This window comes from Crocodylus porosus, unplaced genomic scaffold (assembly GCF_001723895.1).
Source record: "Crocodylus porosus isolate Cpor-Errol unplaced genomic scaffold, CroPor_comp1, whole genome shotgun sequence".
Lineage (NCBI taxonomy): Eukaryota > Metazoa > Chordata > Crocodylia > Crocodylidae > Crocodylus > Crocodylus porosus.
In genome coordinates this window covers 26887708-26912214 of record NW_017728906.1, presented here as the reverse complement: position 1 = coordinate 26912214, position 24507 = coordinate 26887708, and positions in this window count along the sequence as shown.

The window sequence follows — 24507 nt, the reverse complement described above, 5'->3', positions numbered from 1 at the left end:
GATAAAGGCAGGAAGACCTCTTGGTCTCAAAAAGGCTTTATTGCTACAACTAACACACACCCAAAGATGGTTGACCACTTCCTGTTGGTGTCATCATGTTAGCCCTCAGGAAGGGAGTTAAACCTTCCCACCTCAGTGAAGAAACAGGAGTATAATAAGGACAGAAGCTTTAGGTTGAGACTGGATTTAAGAAAAAGGGAAGGATGATGGAGAAGGACCTGGATAAAGGTATTTGCACCACAGAGAGATTTGGTTCAAGATCCAGAGGGGAACAGAAATAAAGGACTAAAAATATTCATAATTGCTAGAATTAAAGTTGTCTCGTGTTTTAAGAACATAGGATAGCAGTTATTGATATCCTATGAATGTAGGATAGCTCAGTCCCTTAAGAACATAGGGTTTCCTGGATCACTGAATCTAATCCTTTACTATCATAAGTAACCACACCTTACCTTCTCTTTCATAATATGATCAAGATCCATCTTAAAAGCAATTTAAGATGCTTTTATTTGCCTCTAGGGTATTCCAGGACCTCTCTTCTCAGATAGTTAGAAGCCCATCTTCAGTCACAGGCACAATTAAAACATGCTGGGGATTAGAAGCATGGCGGCATAAACCAGAAATCCAGACCCAAGGATGACAGACTAGGAGTTCAAAGTCAAGAGGTAACACGTTAGAAATCTAGAGCCAAGTTAGGAACAAAAGAGAGGAGGATGCATGCTAAGAAAAAGTTCAGGTAGGAACGAGGCAGGGAAAACAGCACAATAAGGTTCATGGAGCAGTGAGGGTAGACAGGAGCACCGAGGCTAAATAAGGAGAACTAGCTGGATACAAGCCGGAAGAGCACTGCAAGGGCTACTGTTTATATGTGACAGCTGTGCCACTCTGTTTGCTATTGTACCAGCTATGTTCTACAGCTAAAATACTTTCTTCCCTTCCTGGTGCTTACTCTTCTGATGGATTTATGAAGAGTAATCATGCCCCTCTTAAAGCCAGTTTCTTTAGTCTGAATAAGCTGAGCTCTTTCTTCTCTAGTAAATAGGTTTTCCATTCCCCAGATCAAGATCAACTCTGCAGCTGTTTCAGTTTTGTATTGTTTTTGAATATGGTGACCAGAAGTGTACACAAAATTCTAAATGTTCTAAAGGTTTCACATTCAAAAGCTTGCCTATGTCTTATCCCAACCATACAGTTGGTTCAATAAAAGATATTGCCCACAAAAACTCTTCTCTTGGTTATGAAACGATGTAATTGGAAACTGTTCCCAATGTGTCAGTCAAAGGAAGAAAGAATATTGTGAGTTTTAACTTTTATTTCTAAACTTTTGAGCTCTTCACTCTTCAATCTTTATATTGTTTAAATTATTCTTTTCTATTGGAATACTGCATACAGAAGTAGTGTACTCTTGATCTATATAGACTTATTTAGCTTTAAGTGGTAGTCACAGAGTTGCTATATTTATCCACCCAGACTCTCATTCTTACACCTGATAATGAAGATCTGAAACAAACCTGTATTCGTTTATATTATGTAAACAACAGATAAAAAGTCACATGGAACAAAATAAAATAAGTAAAGGAAATTAATTTGTGTAAGGTTAAGGAAGTACAAGAAAGGACACTGAGAAAAAAACAAACAGATAATATTCCTTTACCTATAACATCATGTCTACATTATGTTTTCCTATTTTTTTGTGTTTCTCCTCCCCCCACCCCTGCCACTCCCCATGTAGCACTAATACTTTTTGTAGTGATGTAATGGTAATGGAAGAGAGAAAAAAACACATTACTGACTAAGTTTTAACTAATCCATTTTATTTGGGTTCAATAGTATACATTTAAAATTTGATATATTTGTAAAGTTATTAACCTGACTGTTCTAGAAAGAAAAGTCCTATGTCTGGGTAACTGGTGCTCTGATTTAAATTCTATTTTCAGCTGAAGTGAATGTTTATTTTATGGGTATTGGATACAATACAACATGCTTAATCTGTCACTAAAAAAAAGCAAATGCTACAAAGTTAGCAGATTCAGCTTCAGAAACTATGGGTGTTTGGAAGTTCTGGGCGTTCTATCTGAACATTGTCAATGGTAGCTTTAGAATCTGAGTCATTACACTTTTACTAGCATCCAGTGTGTTTAGTATATATTGACTATATCAATTGTTTTAGTATTTTAAAACCTGCAATGTTTTATGTAGCAAGACAATTAATACAATGCCACTAAAAGCAAGACAGGAAATATCAGTTTTCCTCTTCAGAATCCTTGTGATTATGTGTAAAATTAAATAAATTGTCTCTACCTTCATAGACTTTCTACTGAAAAATCTAATTTTAATAGATTCTGCCATTAAAAAGAACCTACATGTTATGTGGAAGGAAAAGCCCTTGTATAGAACTGTAATATATAAATTGAAATACATAGATCCAGAAAAAGACAGCCTCTTCCATGCAGATCTTACACTTTAAGAATTACCCTACATTTAAACAAAAAAGAGATCACTATAATTTATGACTGGTCAAAAGTTTATTCTTTCCCTAATTCTATCAAAACATTATATTGTAGAACTTAAAGTTTTCTGTCTGATTCTTTTCTCACAGGCTCCATTAACTTAATCAACTCATTGTAACTTATCCATGCAGATTTATCATTTATTCTGCCACCATCATTTATCTTCATGGCAGATAGACCTCATTTTTAATGCACAAAGAGGGTTTTTGTTTTTCCTCTCTGTTTTTAAAACTCTTAAACAGAATAAGGGTCTGTATTTAAGATGGATGTAGTGTAAAAGGCTTATAAGTGAAGATTTTGCTATAGATATACCAGCCAATCACCACCATTCTTTAGACTAGTACTTTAGATTTTTAGCCCAAACTGTATGTGAAAGGGTACAATTTGGGAGACTTAACTACAGACTCTTCTTCAATGAGGAAGGAAAGTAAATGAAGAAGATATCATACTCCACTTTTATTTATGGTTATATATACTTCAAATAGTTACAACTATAATTATTAAATGGGATAACATAACTTTAATAAATGATACCTGTTATCTCTTTTAGAGCAGATTTTATGGGTAGATATTTAAGCATTTTCTAGATAATCATAAAGATTGTTATTCTCATTTTACAGATTGGGAAATGAAGGTGGACAGGTGAGCAATCTGTACAGGGGGTGAGGAGGAGAAAAGTGATCCATGTTTCCTTGTTTGTTTGTTTGTTTGTCTTTTTGGTCAAATATTCTCCCCATGTGTTTTACTTGCTATAATATATAGATGTTCTTTAGCCATATTCAGGATTCACTCTTTGTGCAAGTTCCAACAGATCTTTATTTAAACAGTTCAATCTTCATATATGGATACTTGACTCTTAATTTATGTGTTCTATTTATTAAAGAGACACCTAGTAGAGAGCTTCTACATCTAGGATCTTCTTTAATAATAGCCCTTTCAACATAAAAAGGAGGCTCTGAGGTTTTTTACCTTTTGATTTAATAAATTAAATTATATTAAACACGAATCATCTTTCCCCATAAAGAATGAGGGTGCTTCTAATAAAGTGTTTTAGGGATGTTACTCAATGCCTACATAAATTATCCGAAAGTAGATACACAATTATTGCTGACATTTTTTCCACAAATACAAAGACCAGTGAGAGGGTAAGTAAAGTGAGGACAGGAAAGTAATATAGAATGATCTTCTTTGCTTGACAAGCTAGGTCTATTCAAACAAAATGTATTTTAATATAGGTAAGTGCATGATTATACATCTGAGAAGAAGGACTTCAGGCCAGCTCTATGAACCATATCCTGTGAACAGGATCTAGGAATCATAATAGACAAGGGCTCCCACTCTGACATGGTGATACAAAAGGTTAATATGATACTTCAGTGGATAAAATGACAACAGGGAGATGATTTTTACTGTATAAACACCAGTGCTGAGACATGTACTAGAACACTATAAATATGCCTCTGTGTGTATATATAGATCTATTCAAATATTTTTATGGCTTTTTTTGGATTGCTCTCCAGTATTTCAACATCCTTGAAAGACAAACACACGTGTGTGTGTGTGTGTATTTCAAGGATGTCGAAATATTGAGGAGAAATCTATAAAAGCCATTGAAAATATTTGAAATATATGTGTGTGTATGTGTGTGTGTATACACACAACAGATGTGTGTGTGTGTGTGTGTATACACACATCTGTTTGTTTTTTAAGGATGTTGAAATACTGGAGAGCAATCCAAAAAAGCCATAAAAATATTGGAAGCCTGGAAAGAAATATCTTTATGAGACTTAAAGAGGTTAACTGGTTTAGTTTATCAAACAGAAAATTGAGATGTGACATGATTACAGAATATAAGAAAATCTGAACTGTGGCATTCCAAGCCCTCGTGTTGCACTGCTCTGCACTTCCAAGAGCAGAGGTGGGAAGTAGAAGGCAGAGAAGGGTAGAGAAGCCCAATGAATACAGATGGCAGGACATGAGTAATAGTGGGAGAAGGGGTGGAGGCAGTTGTGGCCAGACAGGAGACCGTGGGAGAATGCTAACCCTTTGGGGGCTACATACAGTTTGCAAATCACCAGTTGAATGGCTCTGTTCTAAATAATAATAATAAAAAAATAAGTAATGTTATGGCACTGAGATGCAGATTAGTTACACTATATTATATTTACACATGTGTAGGCTCCATGGTGAATCTAGAAGTCATATGAGGCAACATGAGACAGGGATGTTTTAAGAAAAACTCAGAAAGCTACCTCTGGCAGGGAGACAAGCAGCAGCTGGGGAATGGACCCTGGGAAAAGAAGACTGATTCTGTCCAGACTGGCCCTTTCCCAACTAGTTCAGACACCAGTCAATATCTATTGGAATAACCAACATGGGTTGATTTGCCTAAACACTTGGGTTTACAACACAGGAAATGACAATGTAGATTTCTAAGAAGGGGGAACTCCTCTCCTCCCCACCCCATAATATCAAGTTATTTTACTTTTAAAAGTACTGTGCACACAAACCACTCAGTTTTCAACAAACATTTCATAAAGATTTTAAACTCAGAGCTATTAGGTATTTGGGTATTTGTTGGTAGAATAGCTTGTAATAGGTTCAAAGGAGTCTTTATTGCCAGGTGAGCCAAAAACATCCCTTATTATTGATTTATAAAATTGTAAAAGCTCCAAAGGAACAAATAAGGTGAGTTTGAAAAAGTTCTGCATGGATTAATCTAATGATTCCAAAGTAATAAGTAAAGGACATTTTTATTTTGGCTTTTTTGGGAGTGCTGCTCCTTAGGGCTTTCCATTATAGTTTTGACATTGGAATACACCTCTATAAGGTGTCCTCTTGGCAATGGGTGATCTTGTACTGGATACCGTGGGGTCCTGATCCTGAAATGTTTATGCAGATGAAGTTGCCAGAAGCTTCACAAGAAATTTTGCTAGTTAGAAGAACAGAGTTTTGTGAAAGCAGAACTATCCACCATACAACTGGGCAGTCTAGAGGCTGTCGCAGTTTGAGAAACAGTAGCTGTAGCCACCCAGGCAGTCGTATTTTTCACTTCCCACCTAAGTTGGTACCTGGGGTTAGAGCAGAGCTGGGCAAAATATGGCCTGCAGCCTGAATCTGGCCCCCCAAATGATTTTACCTACCCTGCGGCTGCTCCTTTGAAAGAGAATTGTATCTGGCCCGCAGCTGCCCTGGCTTTTTGTGTGCATCACCCTTCTCTCTCACCCATGCCAACCAGCTGCAGCTGTAGCTTGTCTAGCACTTTCCTCCCTCCCTGGCTGGCCCACCCTGTTCCACACCCCCAGGCCCCAAGTGTTCACTCCAAGGCAGGGGCCTGAGCTCCTGGCCAGGCTTCTGCCCAGTGAGACTGGCTGTGCACCACTCTCACCCTGCACCTGGTGAGTTGAAGCTCAGGTAGGGTTCTCCCTGCTGTGGGGGGAAGGGGTGCAGGTAGAAGAGGTCCAGGAGTCACAGGTTATCTAGGTTTTGCTGGGCTAGGGCCTAGTAGGGACATGGGCACTGGTGTCACGTTGTGTTCCCATGCACCACTTCAGGCTGTGCCATCTGAGTGCAACTGGAGCAGCTGGTGTGGCTATTGTCTCACCCTGAGTCCCCAGTACATGTCCAGGTTGGGCAAGAGCTGTGCCAGTGGCACCCATGTGGCCCAAAGCAGCATGTGGAAACATAGTGCAGTACCTGCCTAGCTGCGCGCTAGGGACTCAGGGTGGGTGAGGAGGTGCAGGAAGAAGAGGGGAACATAGCATGTCACTAGCCTGGCTAGGTCTGGATAACCTACAGCTCTCAGCCCCCTTCTCCCTGCACCCCCACCCGAAGTTCCTGGCATGTAGCTGGGTCAGGCAGGAGCTGCACCAGCTGCACCCATGTGGCCTGAGCCGGTGTGCAGGAATACATCATGGCACTGGCCCAGCTGAGTGCTGGGGACTCAGGGCAGGGGAAGAGGGCAAGGAGAAGTGGGGAACAAAGGTTATTTGGGCCAGAGGGCCACTTAGTGACTTTTACTGAGGTATTGTGAGGGTGGAGGGGGATGCTGATCCAGCCCATGACAGCTCACCCCAACTCCCTAAGTAGCTCTCCAACCCAAATAACTGCCCACCCTTTGAGCTAGAGCCTCAGCTGTACCTCCCCCCCACCATAGTTATTGCAGTTCTCAGTAGCATAACTAAAGACAAGAAAATGAGATAAATATGATTTTTCAACTTTTTAACTCTTTGGCTATCAAATTTTTTTTTTCCTGACTTTCACTGTTTGGAACTCTGTTGATGTTTCATGGAAGAATAGACAAAACTTAGTCTGCTGTTTTAGGATGGTTGCTTGCATTGCAAATACAGGGCTTTCTTCCTCCTGCTCAGCATGGCTGATAGATAAGGTGCCAGAACAAACTAGAAATCAGAGGGAATGGGTGGGGGTGGGGATGGAGTTGTCTTTTTCTTTTTTTAAAGGAACCAGAAAATCTACCTTGAATAGATTGACTTACAACTGTTAAATCACTATCAATTACTTTCAGTAATGCTAAAAGTCTGGCTGAATTCAACAAAGGACAGGCAATTCAATTAAGCTGAAGCTATATGCTTACTATGCCTTATCTTGTTATCACTTCAAATTGCAAGTGCTATGATCCTTCATTAGGAATCCAGAAAATGCTGTGCTATGTCATGTACCTGTACCTAAAGAACAAGGGAGTTGGAGCCTGGCCTCTAAATGTTCCTCAGCCTTGAGGATTTTAGTTTTATTCAGAATATTTTTACCCAATACTTTTATGGCTCAGGCTTTTCTGATGTAAATAATTGATGACCACAATAAAATAAGAAAGGGAGAGACATGGGAACACATGGAAGACTTACTGTCACCCATAAATGAAATAGGTATGAAATGAAAATATTAGCATATCCTTAAACAGGATTATGGGTTCATATCACTGACCATGGACACTGAATTCTTGATTGTTTAGAAACACTGAATTCTGTCTATTCCCTTTCTCTAAAAGGAACATGTCCCTATTATAAGCAGTCTCTGCAGTTGGGCATTATGAGAATGCTATACCCTTTGTGCATCTGAGGTGAAATCCTGGCTCCACAGAAATCAATGGCAAAACTTCTATTGATTTTAATGGAGGTAGGGTTTCACCTTTGGTCTATAATTCTTAAGCAAAGCTGTCTATACCAGAAGAATTCCAAGAATGAACAGACTTAAGGAGTAAAGGTCCACAGAATAAGGTGAGCCAATCTTTTCATGATAAAAGAGTAACTAAAGAGATAAAACATGAAGCAGAACAGATAACCCTGTTTCAGGCTATTCAAAAGTAAGCAAAGCTTTTGTTTGTCTTTTCAGTTTGAGGAGGCAATAGAATATAAAGTACATATTACAGGTATTCATTTCTTAGTATGATCCTAACACACTCAAGCAGCTTTGCATTTTATGGCAGAAAGTCATAACTCTTAATCAATGTAAAATCAGCCTTTATTGTCTTTTGGAGTATCATGAGGACTCATGGAAGAGTCTGTAATGAGAATAGTTTAATTTTAGTATAATTTGCTAGTCCTGTATTATCCATTCTCTGAGAAAAGATTTCATTTTGTTGTTCTCTAGTCTTTTGTACTCCAGTCTTTATCATGTTTATAACCTTTGTTGCAAGAAATAAATGTCCAGAATTTTAATTTGAAATGTACCAAAATTTGTATTAGAAATGACTTGAAGACACAGGTACTAAATGGGAATAGTCTTGCATTTGCTGATGATAAGGTATATTTAGGTCTCCCCAACAGTAATTAACTTCCAAGTAATAATAAAAATATCTTCAATATGCAGGCATCTCTGATTAAAGGCCCTTAGGCTTCCTTATAGTAAACAAATAAAAACAAAATTATAAACCAATACGGTAACCTACCCTCATAAATAATCCTAAAGCTGAGCTAAGAAACCATCTTATCCTTCCTCAAATGTACAAAATTTATTCCAATCACTCAAGCATTATAATTAAAATAGCAACAAATGTATGAAAGAATGCCATAAATGTCTGGGCACAGTGTCCCTTTAGAACAAGAATATTCCAGAGTTACTGACAAAGAAGACTTTGCTTTTTCTTATTATATAGAATGCTGAAAGGCAAATACAAGGAGTCTCAGCCCCAATAAAGTTTCTGCTGCATTCAATTTGCAGTTCTCATTTCCAGAAACACTTCCCAATAAGACCAGAGAGAGGAAAAATTATGAGAATTTAAAGAGAGGGGAAAATACATATTCCTAGAAATATACCACATCCAAGGAACATGTAGAGTCACAATGCTCAGTAAATTTTATCCAAAAGTCCTAGTGTTATCACATTTGAGGTATGATGAACTAAATATAATGTCTGGCATTAGCTTCAGTGCACAAAAGCTTGTGCTATAGCTGTCTATGTCTATCTAAATAGTCTATAAGGTGCAAACCTACCATGAGTCTTATATTACCATGATGAGGATAATGTCACAATTTTTGCACAGATAATTTACAATATGTACCCACAGAGAAGCAAGTAGCCTTGCGTACAGGTTATTTAATCAAAATAATATTAACATATTGAATGGTTTAATTCTAATCCATCATTCCAATGGGTTAACACTGGAAGCAAGAAACAACCTTGGAAGCTGCACAGAGGGAGAAATTTCAGTTCATCCTCTTTTAAAGGCTTATCTTTTGGTTAGGAAGGAGGGCTGGACTAGCCTGTCAAAGTACAAAGTACTTAAGAAGATTGGCTCTGTACCCAGATTGTATATTTTACTTTCGTCTACTACAGTTGAAATTCCTTCCGCTGTATTTGGCCTGAATTCTCCCTCTCAGAGCAGGGCAGTTCTTCATCTGTTTATCTCCATAGCCCTTTTATCTGAAGCATAAAGTGTTCTAAGTGATTCCAGCAGTTTGTTCTTTCCTCTAGCCTATCATGTTTGTATTTCTTTAAAAAAACACCGCAAGGTAGGGAAAAATTTAAACATTGCCTGGGTTTTACCAAGGGAGAAAGGTGCTCAACTTGCATTGTCACCCCATAAGCAAGTTAAACAATTCAAAAGTCTACGTTGTGGTTATGCAAAGCAGGGTGAGGTGAAAAGATGAGCTTCACCATTAGGCAAGGAAAATTAGATTTTCAAAGGAAATTTTCCTTTGTAAGGAGTATTATGGGGGCTGAGGGTAAAGGAACAGAGAAGAGGGAAAACCCCAATAAATCAGAGATTTATTTTCTAAAGGGTTTCACAAAAGTTGGTTTATCAATAGAGAATGCACAGGATCACCAAGCTGTGGTTTTACATGGTACATCATTAACAGAAGACGATGAGGTGGAAGAAATGGAGGTTTCACAGATATTGTTTTGATATCTTACCTTATGTGGAAAAGGCGAATTGGAATCTGGGCTCCACTGAAGCCATCTGGGTATTTTATCATTGACTTAAACTTAGGGCAAGACATCACCCATGGAAGACTGGTGATATAATTAAGAACCTCAAAGTGTCACTCAGTGCTTTTAAGTTTCCAGATTATATGTAAACTTATGAAGGGACCAAGAGAATTAAGAAAACCTTAGATAATTTAAACCAGAAAAGCAAGACTTGATTTGGATTTCAAAGGGTGCATCCAGATGGGCATATACATGCATTTCCCAGAAGAAAAATATCAGCAGCACATAGTGGTATTGCTGCTATTTGTCCCCCAGCAATACCCATGCATGTGCACTCTGGCACATGACAAGCTGCCCAGGGTGGGCTAGGGGAGGCCAGGGCCAGCACCTGGGTTGACTCCAGCATCCTTACCTGGGCTCCTGAGTGCCTCCCAGAGCTCCAGCAGTGGCTATCCAGGCATATGGATCTTGGCCGGCACCTAGAGTGTGGTTGCAGCCAGCCAGGCTCTAGTTTTGAGTGGTACATGCTGCAGCCACATGTGCCACCCTGCATTTTTTTTGGCATGAGTTTTTTTGGCATTGGGATCTCCCAGTGTCACAAAACCTGATGTGTTGCAAATTGCCACCATGGTGAATGCTTACATGTGTGGCACATGTGACTTGTATGTGTGGCTCATGTGGCTTGTGGCACTGCAGATAGATCTCCAGTGCTGCAAATAGTATGTACACACTTGTTTGGATGGACCCAAAATGTCTTCTATTGAAGACAAACAATTGAGTCTCCTTGGGTTCGTTACATATTTACAAAATTTTCAAAAGTTTCTTTTATGGTCATAAAGTATATTTCCAATGAATTTAGCAAGATAATCCATTCTTCTCAACATCTCTTTACCATTCCTTGTCTTCAACACATTTCCTTTTCCCAAATGCTCTGTTTCGCACTCACCTCCTCCTACCCCACCTCCCCCCTCATCCCTTGCAAGTCTGCTAATTTTTGTTTGCCCAGCTTGTCTTGGCTGTAAAATAAAGACTATAGTATGCAGTATAGTTGAATCATATTAAGTACTAAAGGGCCATCCTCTTGAAATTAAAGAACAAAGCAATGAAAATCATTAATGATACATTATGTACAAAAATAAAAAAAATGAGAAGACCATGTAACTGCAAACTTGAGACAAATGTCAAAATGAAAAAAAATCATCTGTCTTAGTAAAGATATCAGAATTTACAGAAAGGAGATAAGGAAATAGCAATAATATTAAGCCATCCTTATCCATGTATTTATACAGATAAAAAGAGGAATATCTGCATAATTCAAGAACCAAATGTCTAGAGACAAAAAAAAAGAAAGAAAGCTGGCAGATAACTTCAAAATGATTGTTCAAAGATTAGGGTCTTGTAAAATACTGACAAAGCCATAAATCGAGATTTCATACAGCCTTTCCAAAGCATTAAAGAACAGTCATAAAAAGGAGAAATATCCTTAATACACAGTTTTATGAGTTTCCTCACACTCAGTGGTTAAAAATGTCACAGGGTCATACTGACCTCAGTTACACTAATGAATATCAATGAAGTTACTAGAGTTTTATACTGAAAAACTGAGGATAGAAATAGAGTATCCCATAGAGCTTTTTAGGAAAAATACAGAAAGTCCCACAATTTGTCATCCTTAAGAGTACCTTAATCCGTCTAGAAACCCTAATCAGATTAATGGAATTATTTGTAGCATATGGCAATATTAATTGTTAAGAAAGGTGGCAAAATCTAATACATGTTTATACTAATTAAAGAAAACATAATTTCATTGTATAGCATTTGGGGTGTGTCAAAACATTAAAATCAAAGTTAATATAAGAACTTGGCCTAGTACTCAAATGAAAACCCATCTGTTCTTAAATTCAGGGTAAAAAGGAAATATCCCCCAAACAGAATTTGATTAAAAGCTGATTCATAAAATAGATGCTAGTTTTGCTCTACCTAGAAGGGCTTTTTATGATGTTTTGAAGAACACTTCATTGAAATCACTGGGTAGGAAAAAACAGGTATCATCAGGTATTCTAATAACTGACTCTATACATCTCTTCTTCATAAATTCCCCAGTTGTTTCACATCTGTATTGAACAGAATGGGAGACAGTGATACCAGTCAGAGGATAATCCGCCACAGAATTTTGACCTGAGTACTTGCAAAATAATGGCTGGTTTGTTTTTGTTTGTTTGTTTAATTGGTTGGTTAGCTGGTTTTGTTTTTAACCCCAAAATATTGCATAGTTGTATTCTAGAAACAAAATTTGCATTACAAAAATATGTCTCTACATAGGAACTGCCATACTGGGTCAGAACAAAGGTCTATCCAGCAAGCTATCTTGTGTCTTAGATTGGCAAAGGTGAAGGCTTTAGCAGAAGAGTATAACAATCAGGAAAGATGTAAGGTAATCTACCATCTGCCCTACAGATATAAGGTAATCTACCACTCCCATTTACCATTGGTTATAATTTTAGAGATGTCTTCAGCATGAGGCTATACCCATGACCTTTGTGTGCTCCCTTGTTATCATATTATGAGAGGAGATAGTAATAAATCCCTATTCATGATTGTATATACCCCCATTACATTTCCCTTCAGTCATTTCAGTAGTGTAGCTGGGAGTAGGTGAGAGAAATAGGGCTGTGCAAGGCTTCGGACAGAGCTTCAGATCCAGAGAAGCTTCAAATGCTTCAGGGTCTGAAGTGGCGCATCCAGGTGGAAGCACTGGCCTCATTAGGCTTCCCGGAGCAGTTCGGAGCTTCTGAAGCACTTTGGAGCCGCCTTGGAGATCTGGCCATAGAGTATAATGGGGAAACAATAAAATACCTATAACTTTGTTATTTTTTGCCTAATTTGGATGAAATTTTCAGGGATGGTACACTCTGCAGAGAGCATGAAGCCTGCCAAAGTTCAAGAAGATCAGTGCAGGGATTTGGGAGAAACTGCAACCCAAATTCTTGAAAGCAAAACATGTCACATCTAGGCATTACAACATAGGGGGGTGAAAACCGCTATGCTAAGGATACAAAGCCTGCCAAGTTTCAAGAAAATCAGGGGTTTGGGGGGTACTGCCCCTCAAGCTGTGGACAAGCAGAACTTGTGCCATGGGTGACACTGCGTGTGTTAAGGTGTAGCGGGGTGACAGCTTGTATTCAAGAGGTAAGTGCACTCTTAATTTAGATAATTGAATAGTAATGTTTCTTGTTTTATTTCAATTCCTTTTCAAATATGTCCTAATAATCTATTTACTTTTTTGACTTCTGATTCAGCTAATTTTGATGATGTTATTGGAGAACTTTAAAACTTTTCTGAGTAGTAACAGCTAATTCAGGGTCCACCATTTTGTATACATAATTAAAGTTATTTTTTCCCCGTACTTATTACTTTGCAGTATAATTAATATTGAATTCAATCTGCCACTCTATTCATTGCCCACTCATTCAGTTTTATGGAACACTTCTATAACTCTTCACCAGATTTGGACTTATCTATAATTTTGGTTCATACGCAAACTTTGACTTTTCATTATTTACTCCCTTTTCTAGATCATGAATATGTTTGAGAACACAGGTCCCAGCACAAATCCCTGAAAGATATACCTGTTTTCCCTCCATTGTGAAGAATGTCCATTTTGTCTTAATCTTGGCTTCCTCTGTTTTACCGAGTTTTTGATCCCTGACACGACCTTTCCTCTGACGCCGAGACAGTTTGGAATTATAGTTTACAGGGATAACTTTGAAAAATAAATAATTCTTTCTTTCCTTGCAGATGCTCTGAAGAATAATATTAGGGGAAGCATGCATTACTGTAGTAATCTGAATAGAATATTAAACATGAAGCCAAAGAATGAGTTTCTAACTACTGATTTTTTGACTGCTTATCATATTAACAGAAATATGCAACTAATAGGATTGATGTTAGATAGATATGTTACCTATAATAAGAGATATTACCAAGGATTAGGGGGGCTGTTTGTTAAAGCTCAGGGCTCTGAGATAAGGAATGAAATTCAACCCATCTTGAGCCTACTCATACATTCCATTTGTATTTAGTAGGGTGTTCACTTGTTGTCTGGTGGAGGAAATTTCTGTTACTACTATCAACAGCAAAGGAGAACTTTCCCATCTGAAACCAGTCCTGCCAATGAACTGTAAATGTAAAAGCTGAAAGCTATGTCTACATTAACATTTTTATTAACTCAAGTTTGGAAAGGCATTTGTACAAGTTACTCTGACAACTCCATAAACAGTGGTTCTGGGCCAGAAAAATTTATGGAGTGTGTGCACTAGCATGTACAAATACTTTAGCTGACTGACAGGAAACTGCCTACAGTTAAAAAAAAACCCAACAACCACAATAGAGCAGTTTACTTGAGATCATTAAATCCCAAAATTATAAATCAACATTTAATTAATTTACTTAAGAAACTAGAAAATCATTTAAATGCAAACATACATTAAAAATACATAATCACAAAATACTTGAAAGTATAAGTTTGCAAAAATATATTAATTTTTCAGTATTGCATGTACAGGAATGTCATTTTCCCTGTATTTGATTTGAGAGGGAGAAAAAACTTGATGATTTTTAGTCATTTCAAATAAATGTTATTTCAGAAAACAGATTTTGACTTGTACTCGGTTAAATAATTATAATAACAACAATACAACTACTACTACTATTGCAATTACAACTGCTGATTTTAGGAAAGCTGACTTCTACAAGCTTAGGTGATGCCCTGCAGGACCATGGTCTGATGGGGAAGGGAGTCCAAGAGCAGTGGTCATTCCTCAAGTGTGTGATCCTTGGAGAACAAAGGAAGTCCATTCCTTTTCATAAGAAAGGTAGTAAAAGGGCTGGAAGACCCCCTTGACTCAGTAGGGAAGCCATGGACTTCCTGAAATTGAAAAGAGAAGCTTATAATGGACAGAAGTCAGGAATTACCACCGAGGAGGAGTACACAGCAATAACCCACACTTGCAGGGAGTGGATTAGAAAAGCAAAGACAGAAATCAAATTCAAATTGGCAACAAGAATCAAGAACAATAAAAAGTCCTTCTTTAGAGTCAGAGAAAAAATATGTGAAACATAGGACCCCTGCTAAATGAAATGGGACAGCTGACAACTGACAGAAGAAAACTGAACTCCTAGATGAATACTTTGCATCAGTATTCCACAGTCCAAAAGTGTTAGCCTGCATGACAAGGATACAAGATGATCAAGGTGGGGGTGCTCCCCCACCCGTAGTTGGTGAAGATCTTGTGGGGGGACATCTAGAGAGGCTTGATTATCTGCAAGTCAGCAGGACCAGATAAATTACACTTGAGAATGCTGAAAGAATTGGCCGATGTCATCAAACGACTAATGGCAAAGTTATTTGAGAACTTGTGGTGCTCAGAAAAGCTTCTAGAAGACAGGAAGAAGGTCAGTGTGGTGCCTATCTTCAAGAAAGGAAGGAAAGAAGGAAGACCAAGGGAATTATAAGCGATCAGTTTGACCTCAATTCCTGGAAAAAATTCTGGGAAAAAATATCAAAGAATCTGTTAGTGATTGGCTAACTGAAGGCAGTATTCTAAAGGACAGCCAACATGGCTTCATTATGGGCATGTCATGCCTGATGAACCTCATTTTCTTCTACAATCAGGTAACTTGCCACCTGTATAAGGAAGATGAGGTTGATGTGTTATACTTGGATTTCAAAAAGACCTTTGACTTAGTCTCCCAAAATGTCCTCATGGTAAAATTGGGAAATTGAGGCCTCAACAACTTTACAGTCCAGTAGCTAGAAAACTGACTCCGAGGTAGGACCTGGAGAGTATGAATAGACTGAACTAAGATGACATGGCATAAAGTAATCAGTGGTGTCCCTCAGGGTTCAGTACTTGGACTAGTGATTTTTAACATATTCATCAATGATTTGAATTCAGGCATTAAATGCATCTTGTTGGTCAGTAATACAGAAGTCTTACAGAATAGAGAAGAACTACCTCACCACAATCCACTGGCTGAGGAACTGGGTTGGCGGTAGGATCCAGAGGGTGGTAGTTGACGGAAGCCAATCGTCTTGGTGCACGGTCACCACTGGGGTCCCTCGAAGCTCTGTCCTAGAGCCTATACTATTTAACATCTTCATCAATGATGTGGACATTGGTGTCAGAAGGGGACTGGCCAAGTTTGCTGGTGACACCAAACGCTGGGGTAGAGCATTCACACCTGAGGACAGGAGGGTGATCCAGGCAGATCTTGACAGGCTCATGGAATGGGCGGATGAGAGAACCTGATGGTGTTCAACACCAAAAAATGCAACATTCTCCACCTTGGGAGGAAAAACCTGCAGCATGCTTATAGGCTCGGCAGTGCTACGCTGCTTAGCACTACAGGTGAAAGGAACTTGGGGGTCACGATTGACCACAAGATGAACATGAGCCTGCAATGCAATGCTGCAGCTAGTAAAGCGAGCAAAAATCCCGGAAAGTCATTCTCCCATTGTACTCGGCCTTGGTGAGGCCACAGCTGGAGTACTGCATCCAGTTTTGGGCTCCACAATTGAAAAAGGATGTGGAGAAGCTTGAGATGGTGCAGAGGAGAGCCACATGCATGTTCAGAGGTCAGCAAAACAGACTTTATGATGAGAGGCTGAGGGCCATGGGACTCTTCAGCCTGGAAAAGTTCAGGCTCAGGAGTGATCTGGTGGCTACCTATAAGTTTATCAGGGGTGCTTATCAGGATCTGGGGGGATGTCGGTTCACCAGACCGCTCCAAGGGATGACAAGATTGAATGGGCACAAACTCCACTGTGACCAATTCAGGCTGGAAGTAAGAAAGAACTTCTTTTCTGTCTGAGCCCCCAAGGTTTGGAATAGACTGCCTCTGGAGGTGGTTCAGGCAGGCACTTTGAACACCTTCAAGACATATTTGGATGCTTATCTTGCTGGAATCCTATGATCCTTGCTTATTTCCTGCCCCTGAGGCAGGGGACTGGATTCGATTCTCCAGGGTCCCTTCCAGCCCAAATGTCTATGAAATCTATGAAATCTACTGGTGAAGTTCATGGATGACACCAAATTCTGGGGGATTACTGTCACACTGAAGGACAGGCTGGGGATACAAGCTGACCTGGACAGGCTTGCAAGGTGGGTGGATCAAAACCTGATGATGTTTAACAAAGAGAAATGCAAAGTGCTCCATTTGGGAATCAATAATCCATAACACACTTACAGGCTCAGAGGTGCTACACTTGCCAGCACCACAACTGAAAGAGACCTGGGGGTCTTGATAGACCACAGAATGAACATGAGCAACCGATGCAATGCCATAGCTGGCAGAGCAAGTAAAACACTGGCATGCATCTACCGATGCATCTCAAGCAAGACTAAGCATTTCATCCTCCCACTTTACTCAGTTTGGTGAGGCCACACCTGGAGTACTACATCTAGTTCTGAGCACTGCACTTCTAGAAGAAAGTGGAAAGGACTGAAAGAGTCCAGAGGAGGGCCTTGCATATGATTAGACGTCTGGAGAGCAGGCCATATGGGAAGAGGCTGAAAGACATAGGACTGTTCAGCCTGGAGAAGGGAAGACTTAGAGAGGACTTGGTGGCAGCCTATAGTTATATGAGGAGCTTACATAAGGGTGTGAGGGAGCATCTGTTCACCAAGGTTCTCCAGGGGAAGGCAAGGAACAATGGACACAAACTGCTAGAAAGTCACTGCATATTGGACCTCAGTGGGACCTTCACAAGATGCACATGTCTATCTGCTTGAGTTTAGTTGAGGCAATAAGATCTAGGTGTATTCATCTAGGCATACATACATCCACAGAGAGAAATAATTTGAAGTAAACAACATCTTCTGAAATCTTAAAGAAGGTTGAAAAGATCTCTTGAAAAGGAGAGATTTGGTTAAGGAAAGAATAGTTATTGTGGTATTAAACAAAGACTATCATGCCTCATTAAGCTATTGGAATCCTTTGAGTATATTTTTGCTATAGTCAGCAGATTATACATTATATATCAGATATTGTACATAGATTTTTTTTCCTGACAACATATGATAAAGTTTCATATTTGAAGCTAAAATGTAAGATACAGAGTTATGGACTACTTTAAAAGGAAAGTTGGCCCTGGGGACTTGGGCTGAAGCTGCAATGTAAGAAACAGCAAAGTTATTTAGATAACAAAGGGTGGGAAAAGAAAGAAAGAAATTAAGAAAGAAAGAAAGACTTTGACTTCTATAAATTTTTATTATGGGGAAAGGGGGTAACAATACAATGAAGGGCAACCCACACAGGGGCCCATATACAGAAGACATAGCCTGGTCTTGCAAGGTGTACCATCACAGTTTAAGACAAAAACGTACAGTACAACATCAACTTGCTAAGACCCTTGCCAGCATCTGGGGGGGGGGGCAGTATCACAACATGAGGACCAAACAATCACCATCAATGCTGCAAAGTACCTCCTGAATGGCCCAACATGCCTGGAAGGTGCGTATTGTCCACTGGAGGACCACATGTTTGATTCCAGAGACAGGTGAGTTCAGACCAAGAACTGAGCAAGTCACAGGGCAGCATTAGTACCAGCCCCATTGATCCAATTCCTGTGGCTCTTGAGGTTGGCCACCTTGGCCTGACCAGGCTGAAAAGTGGTCAGGCAGATGACACCCCCTCAGCTGCCTGGTATGGAAAAGAAAACAAAGATGTAGTCTCTAAGAGGTCCAAGTCTAGTGCCTGAGACAAGGTATTGAGGGCAGCAAAGAGCAGCAGCAGCTGGGGGCACCCCAGGAAAACATGAAGTGAAAACTCTTTTACCTCTCCTGGGAAAAAGGGACAGGGCACAGATACAGCTGGATCTTGTGGTGGATGAGAATGCCGGTGGCCAGTTTCCTACGCAGTCAACGCCACTGGAGGTCTCCAGCCCATTTGACAATGGGTAGCTTATTAAGTATGTGCCACATGGGGCAAACTGGCATGAGTGATGGTGCCACTAGGCAGCAACAGCACATCATATCAGGATGAGTGGCAAGGACACAAGTGTGATGGACACGAACCACCCATGTGTACAGGGCATTCTGGGGGAGTGCATCAAAGCAAGCCCTGGCATTACTGTCAGGAGTCATGGGAAGAGTCAATAAAGTGTTAGGCCCACTGCCCAGGTCACTATCCACAGACTGTGATCCAAGAATCTGGACAGAATAATGCAGCTGCCACACAAGACTGGCAGGCAGAAGTAGGTAGCTCCCAGCAGGCAGCTCCTGACCCCTGGTGGATGGATGACCAAAAGGAGATTTTCTGCCAGTCAGGCACCTACACAAGCACTACTGCACTATTACTAATCAAGAGTAATTTGCAGGTAGCAAATTTTCTCATGATTAGTGAGGTTTACTGGATAATAAGCATGTGCACATGTAGATGTGCATGTTTACTGTACAGCAAACTACACAACTACACAGTTAAGTTTCTTGGGTAGATGCACCCACTGATCAGGGAAATAAATTTAATCTTGGATTCAAATAAATGTGGTAACTGTAAAGAGCTGAAAGAAAGTGACTCAGTAGGTCATAACACTGTTCAATATGTTATTTATTTTTATTGGCCAACTGATCTACATTTTTAAAGCTTCTAAACACGAAAATACACATGAGGCTGAAAGGGTTCTGAAGAAGGTTTAGTAAAGTGTATTTTAAGACCTTATAAGCTATGTTTTTCAGAATGCTATGGAATTTTATATAAATACAGTTCTGACCCAGAGAGTTGTAAAGATCCACTTGTAATGTACTGTGTAGCTTTAACTTCCATTGATTCCAGTAAGAATGAAGGGAGCTAAGAATCATATAGAAAACAGTATGGCACAGATTTTCAAAGATATTTAGTACCAAAAGATATAGATAGGTAGAGATTCCATAACCTGCTAAGCACCTAATTCTGATTCTGAATCAAGGTCTTGCTTGGTTGGAAACATTTCAAAATCCCTTGCATATCAGCTTTTTACGGTGCTTAGGAACCTAAGATGCAGATAAACATTTAGTGTAGGTCTAGCATTGCCTTGTGCTACACATAAATTTTGTTTTCTATATCTCATTGAACAATGACTTCTACTTTTAAATGCATGTCAGTGCCTAAACAACTAGATGGGCAACTTGAACATGAGAAATGTCTATGAGTTAGGCTCAAGAAGAGACTCAAAACCATTTAAAAAGTAGCGTAGTGGGACATAGGCATCTATGTAACCTGCATTTTTTCAAGACATTGCCATCTTAATACTGAATGTCCTTATGCATATTATTGATCACCATTAGGAATACTTGAATCTAGTTGCTTAAAGTCCAGTTTATATGTGTGTATATCTATATTTATTTTACCATAGGACAAGCCTGAGGCATTCTTAAACTTTGCAATATGAGGTTTTGGGGCTATAAAAAGCTCTTTCCTTTGACTTGGAGATTGAATTAGCAACTTTTGAAAAAAATATTTTAAAAGCTTTTTATTTTGTCAGACATTGGCTAAAGAATGTTTACTTCATTTAGGGTTTTCTACTGTTTTTAAAGGGAGTATTAATTTGGAGTGAAGCCACAAATCATGGGAAAATGGATGTCTATTTACAGACTGTTATACCTGGACAGTCACATGGAAGTCAATGGGATTTTGTACACACAGTAACAATGGGGATTCAGGTGTAGGAAGATTTTATTTGAATTAATTTTTATTATAATGGAAGTACAGTTAGCTTAATAGATGGAATATGTATACATATTATCATGTTTAGAGGCTTTAAATCTATGGTATAGATTGATGTGGGCTTTAAATCTGTTCCATTAAAACATTTATTTGTGTATTCCCATGAAACAATTGAACTTTAAAACAGCATTTTTCCACAGAATGGAAATAATATACCACTGTGTGGATACAAGAGAAACATATAGAAACTGGATAACTGCACCTTTGACAACCTTTGAATCAGGGTGAATACAGAAACTTCAGCAGTGCAGTATAGAGGATCCAGATATTACAGAATTTAGAACTGCTGCAAAACTATTGGAAAGAAGAGACAGGATGTTCACCGTATCTTCACTAGAAGATGGACACTTAGCTTTAAAGGAAAGATGAGACATGACAAGATTGGTTAGTTGATTGACACATCAAGATATTCTTAACATGTCCCAGAGTGATGCATTAGAGATGTTATATTTCTGTGTACAAGAGTATTGCACACACACACATACGAATGCCTTGTTCAGTCCATTACTCTATTAGGTATCCTTTAGAATCTCATGACAACTCTACTTGTCATACATTTTTCAAAATATGTTTGATAAATGTTCAAAGGTTAATGTTTTAGAAGTTTAATATGTAGAAAACTGATACAGTGGATTGAATACAAGTTAGCAAGCAAGGAAAAAAGGGAGCTACAAATGGAAATTTTTTATTTTTACATGAAAAAATAATAATGTATTTCATGTTTAAAATAAGTAAATTCTTCATTCATGATAAAACAAAAACTGAGGATGCTTTAGGGCATTTTTTCTCTTTTTAATTAAACATTAGAATGATCCAGGCTGCACATAATAAAATCCAAGTACAAAACAGGGTTAAACATTCAAAAATGTTTAAAGAAAATTAGAGAGGTAGTTAGCTGTCGTAGTCTGAAATCAGTCAAAAGGCAGGGTAGATATGCACCTTTATACACTAACTAAAATACATTTCCTAAGACTATATAACTTTATATAGAGATATTGATATATGTACCTCTATAGTCTTACTTAGCATTTATGTTTTAGTGTATAATGATCCATATGTACCCTGCCTTTTGATATATAGTTATAGATATATAGAGATATATAGATATATATATATATGAGTGATATATAATAAGCTATTTATCTATCTATCTATCTATGAGAGAGAGATAGCACAAGGTCTTGTGTGCTGTGAACACATATGCAGAAACATAGTATAAGGAAGAAAGAGAAATTAGGACCTTTTTATACATTGCACTTTGAGCTGCTCAAACGTTGATTGGAGTTAGTGCTAGGTTGAGTTTGGATAGCCGCACCTTAAGGCTAAAAACCTTCTCTGACTACCCCTGCACAGTGGGATATCCACCTGCCATTAGAGGGCTGCCGAGCAGGGACCAAACTAAGAGCTATAGCTGTGAGTTGCCATTAGCTGGTGAGTCAGGACAGGTTCTATCCCTGCTCAAGGTATGGTGTGAGAGATGGGTTGCATAGGGCAGGGACATGAACTTGGGAGACAGAGTCAATGGAATTGGCTGGGTAATGAAATGGAAGGTGGAAAGGAAATGGGAAAGTGGGGTAAGGGTTGTGAAATGAAACCAGCTAGCCATGGAAGGATAAAATAAAGGAAATGTGTTTTAGGAAAAGAAAGGAAATGTATTAATGGAAATAAATAAAAAGAAATTTTTTTTTAAAAGAAATAGAGGAAGTAAAAATATGTCTTAATACACTGGGATTGACATGTGAAGCTTGATGGTCATGCTTTCTGTGGTGGCTAGGAGGTGCAAGCCATAAGGGAAAGTGCGAGCCATGAGGGAAAGTGATTGTGGGGGAGCTACTGTTATTGTCTTTTCTGTGGACAGGTCTGTGTGTGGCTCAAGGATTGGACTCTTAAATCACCTCAAGACCCATCTATGAGCTGTCATAGAGATCATCCTTGAATAGAGGGATTGCCAATGATGACACAATGAGCTAGGTCTTCTTTCCCATGGAGGTCTTCTTAGCTCATGGGGATCTAATCTGGATCCTTACCTTCTTCCCCAGCCCCTCCAGATCCCACTCTCATACCCGTCCATGCCCTGTGACTTGTCTAACTGGCACATACTCTTCAGGCTGTTTGCACAGGGTTGTACCAATGGGAGTGAGAGGAAGAGTTGACTTGGTGCCAGAAATTCCCCTTAGGCAGTAGAGTTCAGGGTGTGGAAAGTTTTTCCACACAGAACAGGAGGGTGGGGGAGGGGATACTGCATCCTGGGATGCTGGAGGAATGCAACTTGGGTGGTTCACCTGTGGGTAGTGGCCACACCTTAATGGGACACAAACTGGATAACATGGATCAGAGATAAACCTACCCTGGAGTGAGGTAACTTTAAGCTACCTCAAATGTTCTTAAAATTAGGTTCCGGTGTTAATGTATGGAAACCCCAAATGTTAAAACTCCAGAAGCTGCATAAGATTAATGTGTAACAAGGCCCTGCCAATACAAAAGAGAAGGTAGGAGAGGAAAGAGAGAGAAAGTGAGGGAGAGGGGGAAGTGTGGGAGGGGGGGAAGAGAGGGATGAGGCAGGAGAGAGGGAAGGGGCAGAGCTAGGAGAGAGAAATAAACAAACTTTAAACCCATAGGAACAGCAGCTCAAATAGAAACAGTCCAAAATTGATCTGGGGCTTTTTGCTTCAGTGCACGTACTCAGACGTGCACTCTGGCATGGAGCAAATTGTGCAACTGGGGCAAAATAACCCTGCCTGCCTGACTCCTCCCAGATCTGCGGCCGGGGGGAGCTAGAGCCCAGGGCCAGCACCTGTGCTGTCCCCAGCAGTATGAAAAGCTGTCCTGTCCTGGCCTCAGCAGTATAAAAAGCCACTTTGGCAAGTAGCTCAGGACTACTAGCTCTCAGGAGCTTCTGGGGCCAGCCAATTGTTACCTGTGGACACTACCCCTTGTGCCAGCTGGACTGCTGAAGCTATCACCTGGAAGATGTTCCGGGTGTGGTGGCCTGCTTTGAACTGTCAAAGCATGTCTTCCTGGCTCCATTTGGCCAGGATGTCAGCCACAGGCAGATGAGTCCAAGGTGCCAGCTCTGAGCAGGCAGGGTCCTGCCACTGGCCTTCCTAGCAGGAATTCTGGTGTTCCCTATTGGAAAATTGAAAAATCCCTGATAAAAAAAATCTGAAAGTCAGTCTGTAAAATACCATCAAATCCATGTTCCTCCACAAGTAAAACAAAAGACCGCTATCAAGAGAGAGAGAGTGAGAAGAGACAGCGATCAGTTGTACAATGTTTTAATTATATATCTTAGTGCTAAAGCAAGTCTCCTATAATAATAAAGTGAACTCTAAATACAGGTTTCATGAATTCATGAATACATATTTTGCTGCCCTCCCACAGACGATGGCCACCACACAAGGGGTCTGGTCCCCCAACAGAGAATTCAGCCCCTATACAAGGGGTTGGGCCCCCACACAAGATGTTTGCTCCCCCAACAGGGGGTTCAAACCCCAGAGAAAGGGTGTGTCCCCCCAACAGGGCTATGGCCCCCCAACAGGAGGTCCAGCTCCCACATAAGAGATTTGGCCCCCACACAAGGGGTTTGGCCCCCCAACAGGGTGATCGGCCCCCACACAAGGGGTATGACCTCCCAACAGTGGCCAAATTGCCCCCGCAGGGGCTACTTCCTCCCCGCAAGGTCCACAAGCTGTACCCCAGCATTCTGATATCTGCACTACCTGGCCCCACCCCCACCAGCTACTACAGCCCCCCCAATGGCTGCCCCACCCAGCATCACCCCCCCATCTTGCATCCCAAGGCTCTCCCCACAACCCCAGGAATCATCACTTAAAAAAACCCAGAAAAA